Source organism: Oryzias latipes, chromosome 6, assembly GCF_053564925.1.
Source record: "Oryzias latipes strain Hd-rR chromosome 6, Olatipes_Hd-rR_3.1".
NCBI classification, from domain to species: Eukaryota; Metazoa; Chordata; class Actinopteri; order Beloniformes; family Adrianichthyidae; genus Oryzias; species Oryzias latipes.
In genome coordinates this window covers 20,130,362-20,136,830 of record NC_136242.1, presented here as the reverse complement: position 1 = coordinate 20,136,830, position 6,469 = coordinate 20,130,362, and positions in this window count along the sequence as shown.

Sequence of the window (6,469 nt, the reverse complement as noted above, 5' to 3'; positions counted from 1 at the left end):
CTCATGAGTGCATTAGAGGAATAAGTTGTGAATTAGGACTTTGAATACACAAGGCTGTTTTCACTCCCAAACCCATTCAGTCATTCAAGAATCGGAGGGGAAAAGGTCTTTTTGAAGTCAGCCGGTACTCTTTCTCTTTTTTCCCCTCTTTCCGGGCAAAAGAAGATTGAGTCAGCCTAATCTGCTCCTTGTACATTTAAATGTCTTCTGCAAAGAGCTCATCCTGGCTGCTTGATAAAGGCCCAGGTGCAGAGACAGTGGCCGTGCCTAACTTTGTCTCTGTGGGAGCTGTAAATCACAGAGGGAAGCCCAGCCTTTGAAGATACAAGCTTGCTTTCCCCACTGATTTGTGGCCACAAGGGCAACCCCTGTTCCAGCCCCCCCACCCCCACCCCAAAGAAGTGAGGATTTCAGAAAGAGGCAAACTCATAACTCTCTGATATGCTTGAGGGCCCTCAATCAAGTTGCACAACTACACACTTGATGCGGCAAGAAGCGGAGCTCCTGGCTGACAAAGGTCAAGTGGAGTGAGACTCGAACAACAGGATTGGGATTTACACACAGCCCGGAAGTCGTATGCAAACAGTGATGTTAACAAGAGATGGCTAGCTTGTTTGGCAGCTAACAGAAGCTTTTATTCACATCAGACACCGGTTTCCATTTCTAAGGCCTTTAGTAAAACATAAAGCAAAGGCTTTCAATCCCACCAGACCATCATGCTTTTTGATTTTTATGCCAGTTTACTGATTTATTTTGTGCTCAAATGTCCAACACTGACCAGTCTTCCTGTGCTGGGATTCCAAAAAAAAACCTTCTGCTTTGCTTTAATTCACCCTAAAACTGAAAACATTTTCATTTTAATCCTCATTTTTGTTGTCATTTCAAAATAAATGTCAATTTTTCTTTTTAAACCAAATTAAATGATCATGCACACACACAAGGCTTTTCATCTGTCTGCATCAGGGACACCTGATGATGCTAGAGACAGGGAATTAGCCGACCATCACAAGCTCCTCTTGACAAAGTCATTAGGCGATCGTGCAGACCTAAGGCCGGGCGGTATGAAGCTGACTGCGACTCTCGGGTCTGCATGCTTCTGTTTGTTATTTAGATCCGTATTTACACTTGTTGTTAAGCTGGAGACGCAGCAGTGGCTTCCTCTATGGGCCAAGCAACAATGACCTGAAGGGAGTGGCTCAACAAGGCATTCATCTGAGCCTGGCCCACTCATCAGAAGAAGTGGAGAGAAGTTTTTGAGAGACCCTGCATGAAGAGAAGCTTCTTATCTGTTTTATGTGTGCGCCAGTAGGAAGAAGGTTCGCTAACAAGCTGAAGCTTGATTTTGAATCAGAGATTGTGATTAATTTTTCAGTGCACCCATGTTTTACTGCTCATCCTAGTAGATAAACCACAGCCAGTCATTCACAAGAAGTTGTGGCTAATTTCTCCAATCTTGCTCCACTTTAACACATTTTAGCAAACAAAGACGAAGGCAGCAAGTCAGCAAGTGATGTTCATTTGTGCTTCTTAAAGTGCTGGCTTGGCTCTTTCATCACATTTCATCATTCTATATTTTTTCTAACGAGTTTAATGAGCACCAAAAAAGGAGCAAATGAGAAGACGAGTGCCACTTTTTCCATGCATCAAAAAAAAAACTGCCTCAAATTGGGGCTTCCTTGTGTGCAATTTTAAAATGCTGAACTTTATTTGAAGATAATTCAAGCTGAAATCAAGATCTGGAAATCATCTCATGTATCTTAGATCATTCAAAAGAAGCCCTTTTTTCATTTGATTTCTGCTCCTCGTAATTACATTAACGAAGTGTGCATGGAATGGTAAAAGGGCAGAGTTTAAAAGTGAGCCATGTGCGCCCATTGTGACCTTGTTGTTTGGCGACTTCCTGAGAAGACACGCTGAGTGCTGGACGATATCAGCAGCTGTGTGCTACATGCCTCTGATCTGGGGGCTATTGACTTCCTGAGATTTGAATTAATTACTTGCTTCACAAGAGAAACTGGATTGTGGTGGAACCCCCTAAGAAGTCCACTCATTCTTGGGAAACCGCCCCATGGACTTGCAGATGGTTTCACTGAGATGTGCTTTCCCGAAGAGAACAATTACACAGGGAATTGTGGGGCTGACATAAACCTGGAGCACACAGTCTCCATTCTGAACATTTCAAAACAGCCATAGGGGAGGTTTGTGACTTAACATAAATTAGACCACCAGGGAATGGGGAAATCTGAAGTGGTAGAAGGGCAATACTGCTGAGAAATGCACTTTGCCGAGTGTGTCTGCACCACAGAAGAAGAGAAATGGGACATGTTGGTGTTAAAGATTAAAATCCAAACGAAAGCCTCTCAGTATTTGATAAATAAAACCAATTTAGTCTCATCAGCGCAGTGCTAATTCCTTCTCTGTGTGTTTTCGCAGCATGAATGAAGACCACAAGAGCAATTAATGATGTGAAGAGACAATTACAGTTTGTAATTTTGAGCCTGCGTGTCAGCTCTAAAAGGGATTAACCGAGGGTTTGTTTCCCGCTCACTTATGACTAGCTCAAAGGCCTTGTGTTTGGTTTTGTCAGCGCCAGCAGCCCCGTCCTCATGTGAAGAGTTCACTTGAGCTGTGATGAAGGATCCAGGAACGCAGAGGTTACCAGTGGCTGCTAATTAACCTCATATTGTGCTCACCAACAAAGAAACAAAGGAACAAAGTGTAATTTGAATGTAAGAGATTAACACAGCCACAATGAGCATGGTGCTGGATCATGCACTTAATAGGGATTTTTCACACTGGTCATGACAACATGGGATAAGATCAAAGACAGATGAAGTTGCATTACCAAAACAATGCAGTCTTGTTATGCAGCAACAAGAAGCCATCTGGGCTCTCTTATGAGGAGCATTGACCGACGCAGCAGCACGATGGACTTCCTCAACAAATTCTGCAAGACTGAGTGTGATTGCATGAACTTTATTGCAGCTTAACTCCGTCTGAGAGGAGGTAGCATCCTTCTTCAAACATGCAAAGACAAAGAAGGACCAGGCTATGTGCTCTTCACTGGTTATTGTTGCCTCTGCTTCTGTTCTGAATGTGCTGAATGGCAATTACTGGCGACTTCCTACCCTGCACGGAGCCCGGGCCAGCTGAAGGGGCCCTGACCCTACAATATCCAGAGGGGAGAGATGGGAGCTGTCAAAACTTACACCTCTCCCTGCTCCCAAAGGGAGTTTCTCCTCCAGCTGCTTCCCCACGGGGCTTTGCCGCACACTCTCGCTAATCAGCTCCATTTCATCACTCCCAGGCCCCTGAGTGGATGCGGGCCCTTTTCTCACCTCTGCTACGCAGTGCACCTTTGAAGTTCTGTGTGAGCGTTAGTTTATGGCTGCAGAGGCTCAGATAAGACTTCAAGATATGCATTAGTTTCTCGTCCCGCGTTTAAAGAGGGGAAATAGGAGGCTGCAAGAATTCACAGAATCGGTTACACTTTTAACACCCAACAGCTAAAGCACTTTAGAAGCAAAAACATTGTCGTGTTAAATCTGTCAAGTACCTTCATTAAGCCTACTTATGTAAGTGAAGTTTTTCTCTGGCTTTTCAATTACTTGGTTTGCAAATTTTAACGTGAAATTTCTTTGTAAAAATATAGATTTTTAATGGAATGTGTTGGTCCATCTGCCTTTGACAGATGCCCTTTCTGCAATAAAGATAAATAAATAAAGTGAAATTACTACAATTTAATGCAGTAAAAACAGATTTTGTGTTTTCAAAATCAAGATTTTTTTTACTTCTTAACCCCATGCATATATCTTCTAGACTAGAGAAACATGTAGATCAGGTATGGCTCCAGGTTCTGGCCTACAGAGTCTAATGGATGGTTTTCCCTTTGAAGTCTATCCCACCTTGTCTCAACCCGCCCAGTACTTAAGCCAATTTAACTGCAGGCACACAGAGCAGTGTCACACGTGGGATGGGTGAATGTGAAAGTATGTCAGTGATGGCCGCTGCCCAGCTAGAAAATACAACATCCCAGAAAACAACATTTGCCAACATCGTTTATTTACACAGATAAAACCCACAAATTACAGATTTGACTCAAAATATTTTACAATCTTAACATGTACTGTACTATGCTTCAAATAATAAAAAAAGGTAATCTGCTGTATATTTTCCCATTTAATAAATTCTATGGTTACCTTTGGAGAATTTAAACAGTTTTTGTGCACAATTAGTTATTTTTTTGGAAGAAAAACTTACAGACTCGGATTCCCATTACTATATTTGATTAGTAATTCTTACTTTATTTTAAATCACCTCCTTAATAACATAGACTTTACTAAGAGAACTGATTTGCACCAAGTGGACCCCGATAGGTTTGGAAATTAAATTTCAATGTATTGATATCACAACAGCGTCAATTAAAAACCCTTGAGTTTTTTTGCTTTAAAAAAATCAACCTGCACATATGGCCTCCAAAAACGTTGCCGCCGCTGTCCGCCGCAGCTCAGTGGAATTTTGCTGCTGCCACCCACTGACATAATTTGTTTCACAGTCACCACCCTGCTGCATGAATCAGATGTTGACACTCTAATTTCATGCACACATGGGTGTTTGTCTGAGGCAGCTTTCAGTGAAGCTGCTGTTCCCCTGCTTCCCCTCCAGCTGCCCACTCTACCTGCCCTTTGCCCTCGACCACACCCGTGTAATGTATTTAGCCCAAGTGACACATTGGCACTGATGATTTGAGCATTTAGTGTATAATGATGGCATGCATTACCACAAATGGATATTATGATGATTGCAAATCACACATATTAAATACTTTTTTTCTGCTCTTCCTATTATTTATTTTATTTCAGGACAGGTCAAAACTTTAAACTCAAAGTTTTCTCTTTCCTTTTATCAGGAGAGTCTCGACTTTCTCTGTTTACCTGAATAACACGACTGTTTACCGTGGTAGGGCTTCATCTGAAAATATTTGCTTTCCTTTGTTGTTTGTTCAAGACTACAAGTGCTTGCATTTAAAAAAAAATCCCTAAAATCCATCCGCTAGCCATGTTTGAAAATGTCAAGTGCTTGTCAGGGATTGACACGTTTGCAGAGTATAATTAATGTGAATTTTGTCCAAAGCTGATTACTTTGCTAACTCTAAAAGTCAGCGCTGACAGGCCGCCGTGAGCTCCAAGCTACCTTGTGGTGTTCGTCCTCATTCTGTCAGCTCAGACAGGTAGCATAAACCATTTTCCCCTGAAAGTGGCCAGCTGGATAACCAAGAATACAAAAATACCAAATAAATAAATATATAAAAAGAAGAGGGGGGTGGTTGACAGTAATATCAGTATTTCTTTGTTCCCCCAAACAAATCAAGACAGCATTTTGTCTGAGTGAGCATAAATCTTTCAGATTTTCTCATATCTAAGAAGTTGTTTGTGCAGCCATGGTTTGGAAGGAACACTTGCTTGCGTACAACAAACAGCAAACACACAGTAAATAACAGCACCCTGTCCGTGTCAGTTCCCCACTCGAGGTTAAGTTGAGTTTACTGCGGAGGCCACTGCCTGCATGCATTAAGCAAATCATAAATTATACATGCTAATTACCTTGGGCTTCCACTTTAATGAATTATTTTAATTAAACCACAACAATGTTTTTCTTTTAGTTTTTTTTTGCATGTGGTATATATTTCATCCCCTGCCTGCTCAAGATGACCTTCTTCTTTGTCTAAGTATGATAGTTGACAGAGCCAGGACAGTGTATATAGGTTTAGTTTGCAAATTCATGCTGAATAAATAAAAGTGGATTTTTTTTTTTAATCAAGAAATGGTGGATCTTTCTTGTTTTTTTTTTATCATTATTTTAAAAGATTTGTTCCAAAAAGATTCTCTAGAAAAAAAGGAATATTTCTCTGGACAATTAGAAAAAAATCTTCACAAAAAATTATATTACCTAAATTTAAATTTTACTAAAAGATTTTTTTTACAAGTTATCATAAATGTTTTTCTTTTTAAACATTTTTTTTATTTAGGAATTAGGATCAAGGTAACTTTATATTAATAAAAACGTTTGGTCAATTTTTTTAAAGGCCACAATTCAAAATAAAATTCTGTAAATATGAAAAATTAAAAACAATTTTTTGCCCCTGATTTAATATATTTTGCCTTTAAAAAACTTACAGACATACAATAAAATTAAACAAACAATAGTATTTATAATATATTTAAATAAAACTATGTAAAAAAGTGTAAGCCCAAAGTTTTAAATACGTTTTTAAAATAAGAAGTTTTTTTTTAAATCTTATACAATATTATTGCAGGGATGTTAGAATTAAAGTTAAAACATGCACAAAGGGGGGGGGGTGCACTAACGCTGTTGTACAAATAGTCGTTCGGGGGGGAAGGGGGGGATTTAAATTCCAACAGGGTCCAGCAGCTCGTTTCCTAGTTCCCCAGTCAGCAATGTGTTTGTG